Source organism: Sus scrofa, chromosome 13, assembly GCF_000003025.6.
Source record: "Sus scrofa isolate TJ Tabasco breed Duroc chromosome 13, Sscrofa11.1, whole genome shotgun sequence".
In the NCBI taxonomy this organism is placed as follows: domain Eukaryota; kingdom Metazoa; phylum Chordata; class Mammalia; order Artiodactyla; family Suidae; genus Sus; species Sus scrofa.
This window is the reverse complement of record NC_010455.5, coordinates 161,380,353-161,389,881: the sequence shown is the minus strand read 5'-3', so window position 1 is coordinate 161,389,881 and position 9,529 is coordinate 161,380,353. Positions and strand designations below refer to the sequence as shown.

Here is a 9,529-nt window from a genome sequence, read left to right as displayed (position 1 = left end):
AGTGTCCCAGGGAAAAACCTTTTGGTAGCTGACTGAGGATATGCTGGCCCAATGGAGGCTTCCTTTCAATGTAAGCTCTTTTAGGACTTTTAGAAAGTAGGATGAAGCCAGCTATGATGACTGAAATATAGCCCATTCATTTTAAACCCTATCTTACACCAGACTTGAGAGTGATCATCTTTGCTCTGCTAGAGAAAAGAGAAAGCTAACAAGGTGCCATGAGAGTGGTAATTACTTGAGATAATGAGAAACTGCCAGGGGAAATTAGCAAAAGTTTGGTTTGACAACAGCAAATTTGATAACATTTTCACTGAGTAACTTTTCAATACTATATGAGGAGCAATGGGCATTAATAGTAGATATTTCCACCAGTTCCAGAAACATCTCCTCTAACTGAGTGCTGGGCTGATAATAAGAGGCTGTAAATTAAATTTCAAATTATATAGAGTGTCCACTAGTTCAACCCTTATTAATCCTGACTCAGATCAGGTCCTTGTCAGCTGGGGATTCTCATTTGCTTCTCCATTTCTGAGTTCCATCAAAGTCAGGATCTCTGGCTCTTTACATTTCAATAGTATGAATTGGTGGCAGTAGTTAACTGATTCCCAAAATATACTTGGAAACAGCTCGTTCTAAATCTCTAATATTATATAGTATTGAACTCTTATTATTGACTTCAGAAAACTTTCTCTAAAGTTTTGAAAATGAACCTCTTCATGGAGCCACAAAAGATCCCAAACGACCAAATAAATCTTGCTAAAAAAGTAAGATTCACACTCCCTGATTCCAGACTATACTACATAGCTACAGTAATCAAAAGAGCATTGTGTTGGCACAAAAAAGACTCATAGATCAACAGAAAATAGTAGAGATCCCATAAATAAACCCATGCACTTATGGCAATTAATCTGTGACAAAGAAGGCAAGAATATACAATGGAGAGAAGACAGTTTCTTCATTAACTGGTGCTGGGAAAACTGGACAGCTATGTGTAAAACAATAAAAGTATAACATTTTCTCACAGCCATATACAAAAATAAACTGAAAATTAATTAAAAGTCCACATGTAAGACCAGAAACCATAAAACTCCAGAAGAATACACAGGCACAACATTCTTTGACATAAATTGTAGCAATATTGTTCTTTTGGATCTATCTCCTAATATAAAGGAAATAAAACAAAAACCAAACAAATGGGACCTAGTTAAACTTAAAAACTTTTGCACAGTGAAGGAAACCCACTGAAAAAATGAAAAGACACCACTGAATGGCAGAAAATGTTTGCAATTGATATAACTGATAAGGGGTTAATATAAAAATATATAAACAGCTCATACAACTCAATATCAAAAAAACAGAAAACCTAGTGAAAAAATGGGCAGAAGATTGGAATAAACTTTTTTCCAAGGGAGATACACAGATGGCTAACAGGCACATGAAATGATGTTCAACATTGCTAATCATGAGAGAAATGTAAATCAAAACCACAATCGCCTCACACCTCTCAGAAGGGCTATCATTAAAAGTTCTACAAGTGGAGTTCCCTGGTGGCCTGGTGTGTTAAGGATCTGGCATTATCACTGCTATGGCACTGGTTCGATCCCTGGCCTGGAAACTTCTGCATGCCATGGGTGTGGGCAAAAAAATCCCACAAAATTTCTACAAGTAATGAATGTTAGAGAGGATGTGGAGGAAAGAAACCCTAGCACATTGTTGGTGGAAATGTAAATTGGTGCTACCACTATGGAAAACATTATAGAGATTCCTTGAAAAAATTGCAAATGGAACAACCAAAGCTGAAGAAAGTTAAAATGCTATTTAAAAAAGCTATGTGTACTCCAATATTCATGGCAGTGTTATTTACAATAGCCAAGACGCGGAAGCAACCCAAGTATTCATCACACACACATATACATACACACACACAGGAAAATTACTCAGCCATAAAAAGAATAAAATTTTGCCATTTGCCACAACATGGGTGGCCCTATATGATATTATGCCAAGTGAAATGAGTTAGACAGAGAAAAACAAGTACTGTATGCCATCACTTATATGTGAAATACAAAAAAAAAAAATGAAAAAAGTTGAAAGAATATAACAAAACAGAAAAATTATCATAGATACAGCAAACATACTGGTCATTGTCAGTGGAAATACTAATGGTGGGAGGGTCAACATGGGGGATTAAGAGGTCCAAACTACTATATATAAATTAGATAAACTACAAGAATGTATTGTACAACACAGAACATAGCAAATATAAGAACTTTATAGAGTATAATCTACAAAACTATTGAATTACTCTGTTGTATGCCATAAACCCATAATACTATAAATCAACTATACTTCAATTGAGATAAAATTATGATAAATGAAGAAGAAGGTTAATGTGACAAATTCTATAAAAATGCATATTTCTCTCCATTTATCTTCCAGCTAATTTAAGAGATATAACATTATATTAAACAATCACTTATAACAATGGTTTTGTAAGATATGTAGATGTAAAAGTTTTACTTATCTTACTACTGTTAAATGAGTATCTGTCTGAAGTAGGTTATGATAAGATGCATATTAAAAGCCCTAGAGCGAGTACTAAGAAAATAAGTCAAGATATATCTTCTTTAATTAACTAATTTATTTGTATAGAATAACTCTCTTTACAACTGTGCTTCTGCTTTTTGCCATCTTTCTCCTGCCCCTTAGTGATAGCCTTCTTTCTTTGTTTATTAAATTGCAAGTTTAGAAATAGCAGTAATAAACATAATCTCCATTTATTTTGAAGTCACTGATGAAAATCAGTGTGCCAGAAATCATTGCCTCATTGTTTACATTTCTTCAGGAAACCAATCATTTTCTGATTTCCCAATGTTTTGCAGGAACTAGGTGAGAGTGCAGTGATTTCTACATTTTCCATCACTTAGAGTTTGCGATTTGGTCTTTAGATAACACAACATCTATGTAATATACCTATGTGAGAAATTAAAATTACAGAGAAGCACTGAGATTTTTCTCAACCAGTCATCAAAAACTGGACAGGTGGGAGAGGATGGCTTATTGCAAAGGAGATATTTTTACCACAAAATTTCATAAATAATCAACTTTAACAGAAGAATGACGTAGGTGGAAAAAATTAAAGTAACCACAATAAGAATGATTCAACAGCATTAACTTTTATTTTAGAATGTAGAGGGTTTAGAATTGAGACACAGCTACAGCTTTTATATACCTTATTTGTAATTTTGCTGAATGAAGATAACCTGAGCCTTTAATTTTGGTGGCTGTCTATAATGGGGACCACTTTGGGCATGTGTTTAGTAATTTAAATATATTAAAACTTTTTTTTTATGTAGTTTAGTGAGGATGGAGAATAGCAACTCATTGTTCTCCCACCTTGTTAAACAAATCTAGTTCTTTTAATGCATTTTCATTCACTGTGTCTGTGTATTATGTGTCAAGAGGTATGGCTATACAATTATAAAATGGATTTTTAAAATAAGTTATTTTTAATTATTATTATTCTTGTGGTAAATTATTTTTGTTTCTCTTTCAAGGAACATAGGAAGTTATATATTCTCTCCAAAATATTTGGAAAATTCAATTCTGTGTTTTGATTTCTGCTCCTCCCCACCTTTTTCTGCTGCCCACGGCATATGGAGTTCCCAGGCAAGGGATCCACCCTTGGATAACTCATGAAGTTAAAATAGACTTCTTTTATGTCTGAAAAAACAGTCCACAGTAATACTGAACCATGGTTTACTCAACCATTCTATAGCTGTGAGTATTTTTTCTGTTTCTAGGCTTTGAGCTCATGAACAACATCTTATAAATAGCCTTGTATTTTATTCTTTTTCAGAAAATAATGTTTTTTAATTCTTAAAACAAAGTGGTTTTTTTTTTTTTTTTTTGTCTTTTTGCCATTTCTTGGGCCACTCCCGTGGCATATGGAAGATTCCCAGGCTAGGGGTCTAATCGGAGCTGTAGCCACCGGCCTACACCATAGCCACAGCAACGCAGGATCCAAGCCGCATCTGTGACCTACACCACAGCTCACAGCAACGCCAGATCGTTAACCCACTGAGCAAGGGCAGGGATCGAACCCGCAACCTCATGGTTCCTAGTCAGATTCGTTAACCACTGCACCCCGACGGGAACTCTCAAATGTGTTTTTTTTTTAATTGAAGTATATCTAATTTATAATATCACGTTGGTTTCAGGTGTAGAGCAAAGTGATTCAGTTATTCATATGTATATATGTGTAAATATTATTTTTCAGATTCTTTTCCATTATGTATCACTGCAAGATACTGAGTATAGTTCTCTGTGCTATACAGTAGGTCCTTGTTCTTTATCTATTTTATATATAGCAGCATTTGCAGCAATATGAGGGACCTAGATATTCTCATATTAAGTGAAGTCATGTGATATCACCTCTTTGTGGAATCTAAAAAAAAATGATAATATGAAATTATTTACAAAAGAGAAATAGACTTACAGACATAGAAAACAAACTTACAGTTGCCAAAAGGGAAAGCAGGAGTGGGTGAGATAAATTAGGAGTTTGGGATTGACATATACACACTATTACATGTACTTTATTCTTGTACATGAGTTATATTATTTATAGAATGTATATTCAGGAATAAGACTGGTTGATCCAAGTTTACATAAATTTCTAATTTTGTCAGGTAAGGTCAGATTTGAAAGACTGTTAAAATTTATATTCACCAGTTATATTAGAAAATGCTTCCTTTCTTACTTTCCTGTCATCAGTGGATAATATTTCTCATTTTGCATTTTTGCTTATCTGATAAGTAAAAATAATGCACCAATTTAAAGAAAATCACTAATTATTAAGGAGGATGATAATTGTTTCATATATTTATTGGTCACATTGACTTGCTCTTTCATAAACACGTCTGTTCACATTTTCTCATCCTTCGTTTCACGGGGTCATTTAATTTGTTCTCATCTATATTGCAAGAGGTTTCTTTTGTGCGTGTGTTATCCTTACTAACCCTAAATATGCAAAATGTGTCACAGATTCTTTTCCCACATATTATTGCTTTTCCTCTTTGCTTATGGATTGTTTTTTGCAATGTCTTTCTTGCGTGGTTATGCCTATTGAATCATTAGTTTATTTATTTCCCACATGCAATGGTTTTGCACTTGCATCTCTTTTTTTTCTGCAATAGTTTCCATATAGCTTTAGTATTAACTCACATATTTGCACTTAGTTTTGTTTTTTTTCCCCAATTTTAGGGTCAGATACCTAAACACAGAATTTTTAAACAGACTCACCATAGGATGAAAATTAAACTTTGAAAACTATTAACTAAATGGAAAGTGACAGTAAGATACAATTTAATTTGCAAATACAATGCCACAACTTTGTGTAATCTTTAGTGATTGTCTTTGTCACATATTTTCATATTACAGGGATCAAGTGTGAGTATGTCATAAGGAAACAAGACTTTGGTGACTGAGTTTGTTCTTATAGAGCTTACTGAGCAATCATGGCTGCAGGTCCTCCTCTTCATTGTGTTCTGTCCAGCTACCTCATCACCATGGTGGGCAGTCTTGGACTGATGGCTTTTATTTGGAAAGATGCCCACGTTGACCCACCCATGTATATGTTCCTTGGTGGTTTAGCTTTTGCAGATGTTTGCACTTCAACTTTTGTAACACCTAGGATTCTGGTCAATTTCTTAGACAAGGCTGCAATGATATCCCTAGCTGGGTGCATCACCCAATTTTACTTTTTTGCTTTCATTGCAACTACAGAATGTTTCCTCCTGGTAGTGATGGCCTATGACTGTTATGTAGCCATACGTAATCCCTTGCTTTATCCAGTGATGGTGGCCAACAGAATCTGCAATTACTTGATAAGAATTGCATATGCAATTGGCTTTCTGCATCCCCTGAGTCATGCAAGTTTATTATTAAAATTGATTTTCTGTAGATCTAGCATAATACATTATTTCTACTGTGAAATTTTGTAACTGTTCAAAACTTCATGTGATGACTCATCCATTAATGCACTATGATACTTATTTTTGCAGCTTTTATACAAATATCCATTTTAATGACCATCATAATCTCTTATACCTGTGTGCTCTTCGACATTCTGAAAACAAAGTCTGAGAAGGGCAGAAGCAAAGCCTTCTCCACGTGCAGTGCCCATCTACTCTATGTCTCATTTTATTATAGCACTCTCATTTTCATGTGTGTGCACCCTGCATTGGGCCTAGTTGAAGATCAGGACAAAAATGTATTCCCTATTTTACATGATTATAATTCCCCTGCTAAACCCATTTATTTACAGCTTAAGAAATAAAGAGGTTATAGGTACCTTGAGAAGAGTTGCAAAGAAGTAAACACCTCTCAAGGGAAATTTCAAATTCTTCCTCCTTTCACTCTTTGCATAAACAGGTCCCCAAGTCTTGCACATTGGCCACAGTTCTCCCCTTTCATCAGAGCACCAGAGGTCATGGTCACCGAGCACTGGCTGAAGGAACCCAGCTTCAAGCAATGTTTACTTGGATGTGGAAATTACTATTGCAGTTGTAGTTACTACTTCAGTTGAAATGACTCACCTCATTCACAGTTAATTAGAAATATTGTAATTCCTTTTTATCTGAACTTTAGGCTTTGAAAATTTGCTCTCTGCAGGGAACTCCTCCTCCTAATTTTATTAATTTTTTTAAATAACTGACAGTAACTGAGGCTGGTATATAAGTGTGAGTCATTTGGTTCATGACTGACGCTAACTCACTGAAGTAGACCTGCATGTAAACAAGACTATGGGATGCTCTACAACATCATGGTAAAGTGATAGAAACTTAGATTCTTGACAGAAAAAATGTTTTTCAAATAAAAGTGAGGAAAGTGAAGAAAAATGAGGAGGTTTAAAAAATTGATGCATCTCAACAACTGAAAAAAAAAAAAGGAAGCTGTCTTGAATGGAGTGATGGAACATCAAAATGTAAAACTTCCCATATCTGGAAATCCACACACTAAATTTCATACTGGATATCATATGATACTCATGAATCTGCAGATTTTGGAGATATCTCAAGATATAGACTTTTCAAATATTACAGATTCCCTATACACTACTTAACGTGAATATTTTGTTTGCAATAAAGTATATGGCTGTGGATACAAAATTGAGGTCGTGATCTCTCAAATCTGAGACTAGGATCTTGTGAGCTCAATCTCGGCTACCAATTTACTATGAATTTACTCTTTATGTTCTATTATAAACTTTTAAAATATTGTGTAATTTTTAAAAAATAAATGTACTCCCCTGTGTACATTTCAGTGTGAACTTTTTTTTTTTAGGTTGAGTGTATGGCGGTACTTAATGCTTCTGATTTCCGCAATGACATTTCATGACTGAATTGTTAAAGCCAAAATAAAATTTTTATTAACCCTTTAGCAATACAATGCTAAAAAACATTTTATATTAATCTAACCAAGGCACAATTGTCATATATTGCAAACTTAATAACAGTTGATTAATATTTGATATCTATAGGCATTCAATATTTGTAATACATCTCAAAAATTTTGCTGTGTCTTTGTTTGAAACAGGATATAAACAAAGTCTAGCTATTGCATTTTAATGATGGTTTTTAAGTCTCTTTTAATATAAAAAGGCTTTTCTTCCTCATTTTTTCATGTCATTTATTTGTTGAAGAAACTGGTTCATGGTTCCTACAGAGTTTTTCACAGTGTAGATCTGGCCAAAAGAATCTTTGTGACGAAAATAATGTATTCCTTGTAAACTGGTAGATAAAATTACATCTAGAATCTTGATTAAATCCAGAATATTTTATTTTATTTTAATTTTTATTTTATTTGTCTTTTCTAGGGCCGCACCTGTAGCATATGGAAGTTCCCAGACAAGGAGTCGAATCAGAGCTGTAACCACCAGCCTACACCAGAACCACAGCAACGTGGGATCCAAGCCACCTCTGTGACCTCCACCACAGCTCAAGGCAATGCTGGCTCCTTAACCCACTGAGTGAGGCCAGGGATCGAACCCACAAACTCATGGTTCCTAGTCATATTCGTTAACAACTGAGCCACTCCTAAATTCAGAATATTTTCATTTTAGTTAATTAGCTGTGGACTTCCAACTGTGTGCCATGAAGAAGGACACAATTCTGATTATGTTGTTTCACAAAGTTATCTGTTTCATCAAGATTTTCAAATTTATTTGTCTAGAATTGGACAATGACTTTCATAATGGTTTTAAAATGCACTGCGTTTGGAAGGTTATTTCCCTCTTTTTATTTCATTTTATTTTATTTTTTCATTTTATAAGTTTAAAAAGTTTAGATGGTGATTTTCCTATTTTGTAGGTGTTTTAAAGGAACTAGCTTATAATTTTTTAGTATATCTAATTTTGTTTGCTATTAACAAAATCATTAATTTCTATCAGTTTAAAATGTTTCCCATCTGCTTTCTTTTCTTGAAATATATTTTTTTCTTTTAGCTTTTATATTTAGAGTTGAATTAATTTATTTTCAGTTTTAATTTATTATTAATACTCCATATATTAATGGCTTGTGATATCATAGTATTCTGAATTAAATTTAGTCATTGAGTATTTCATATGTTTTTGGCTTTCTGTCTCTCCTTGCTCATGTGGGAATTCTATTTATGGTACTATTCTGTAGGTCCAACATTAAACATCAGTTCTATTTTGAAATCTTACTGCAAGACAAAATTTCTAAACTGATGATTTTATTAACACAACCATTCTTTTTATTTACTCATTTTTTTATTTCAACTTCACTCTTATGAATCACATTGTCTCTTACACCCATTTAATATTCATCATACTGAAAAAGAATTGTGAAAAAGGCAGAAGCAGTGCCTTTCTACAGCAGGGCCTAAATGCTCATTGGTCTCTTATTCTATTATAATGCTCTTTTTTTCAGACGTGTGAGTCGGAATATAATAAAAAATCTTTGTCTAAGTAAATGAGCAATGTTTTTCTGTTTCTGTTATATTTGTCTCTGATGAATGATTCTTAGATGACAATATGTGGTCTTTCGTTATTACCTAACATACAATTTTGCAGAAAAACACTGTATATACGTTAGTATACATTTTTACTGCTTAGTTTATGAAACTCTTCGTGATTTGTACACCTTCTATGCTCATACTGAGCCTAAATTATATCTATGTTTCCAGGTCTACAGTTTTCATTATGTAAGTTTACTGCCTTGGTGACAGCTGATTTGACAAGTAGTTGCATGATGCAAGACCTCACAATCTAAAGGACTCATGGCTTCTCTCTCTTATTTTTGTGAATGTCATCTTCCCCTACACCTTACTATGCCCATCCATCCTATGAGGTCAGGCCATGTGCCATGGTTTTATATATCACCATGGATGCCATGTTCAGTTAATACCACCTAGGATTAGGTTAGTATGTTTCATCACACTGGAGTAGGGATTAGGAAGATAGACTCCATGCTGGAGCTATGTGGTCTTCTCCGAGTGAGACTTA

General features: G+C 33.9%; 1 pseudogene; it reads left to right on the top strand.

The window, feature by feature from the left end:
- Positions 5,496 to 6,380, top strand: LOC110256351 (annotated as a pseudogene).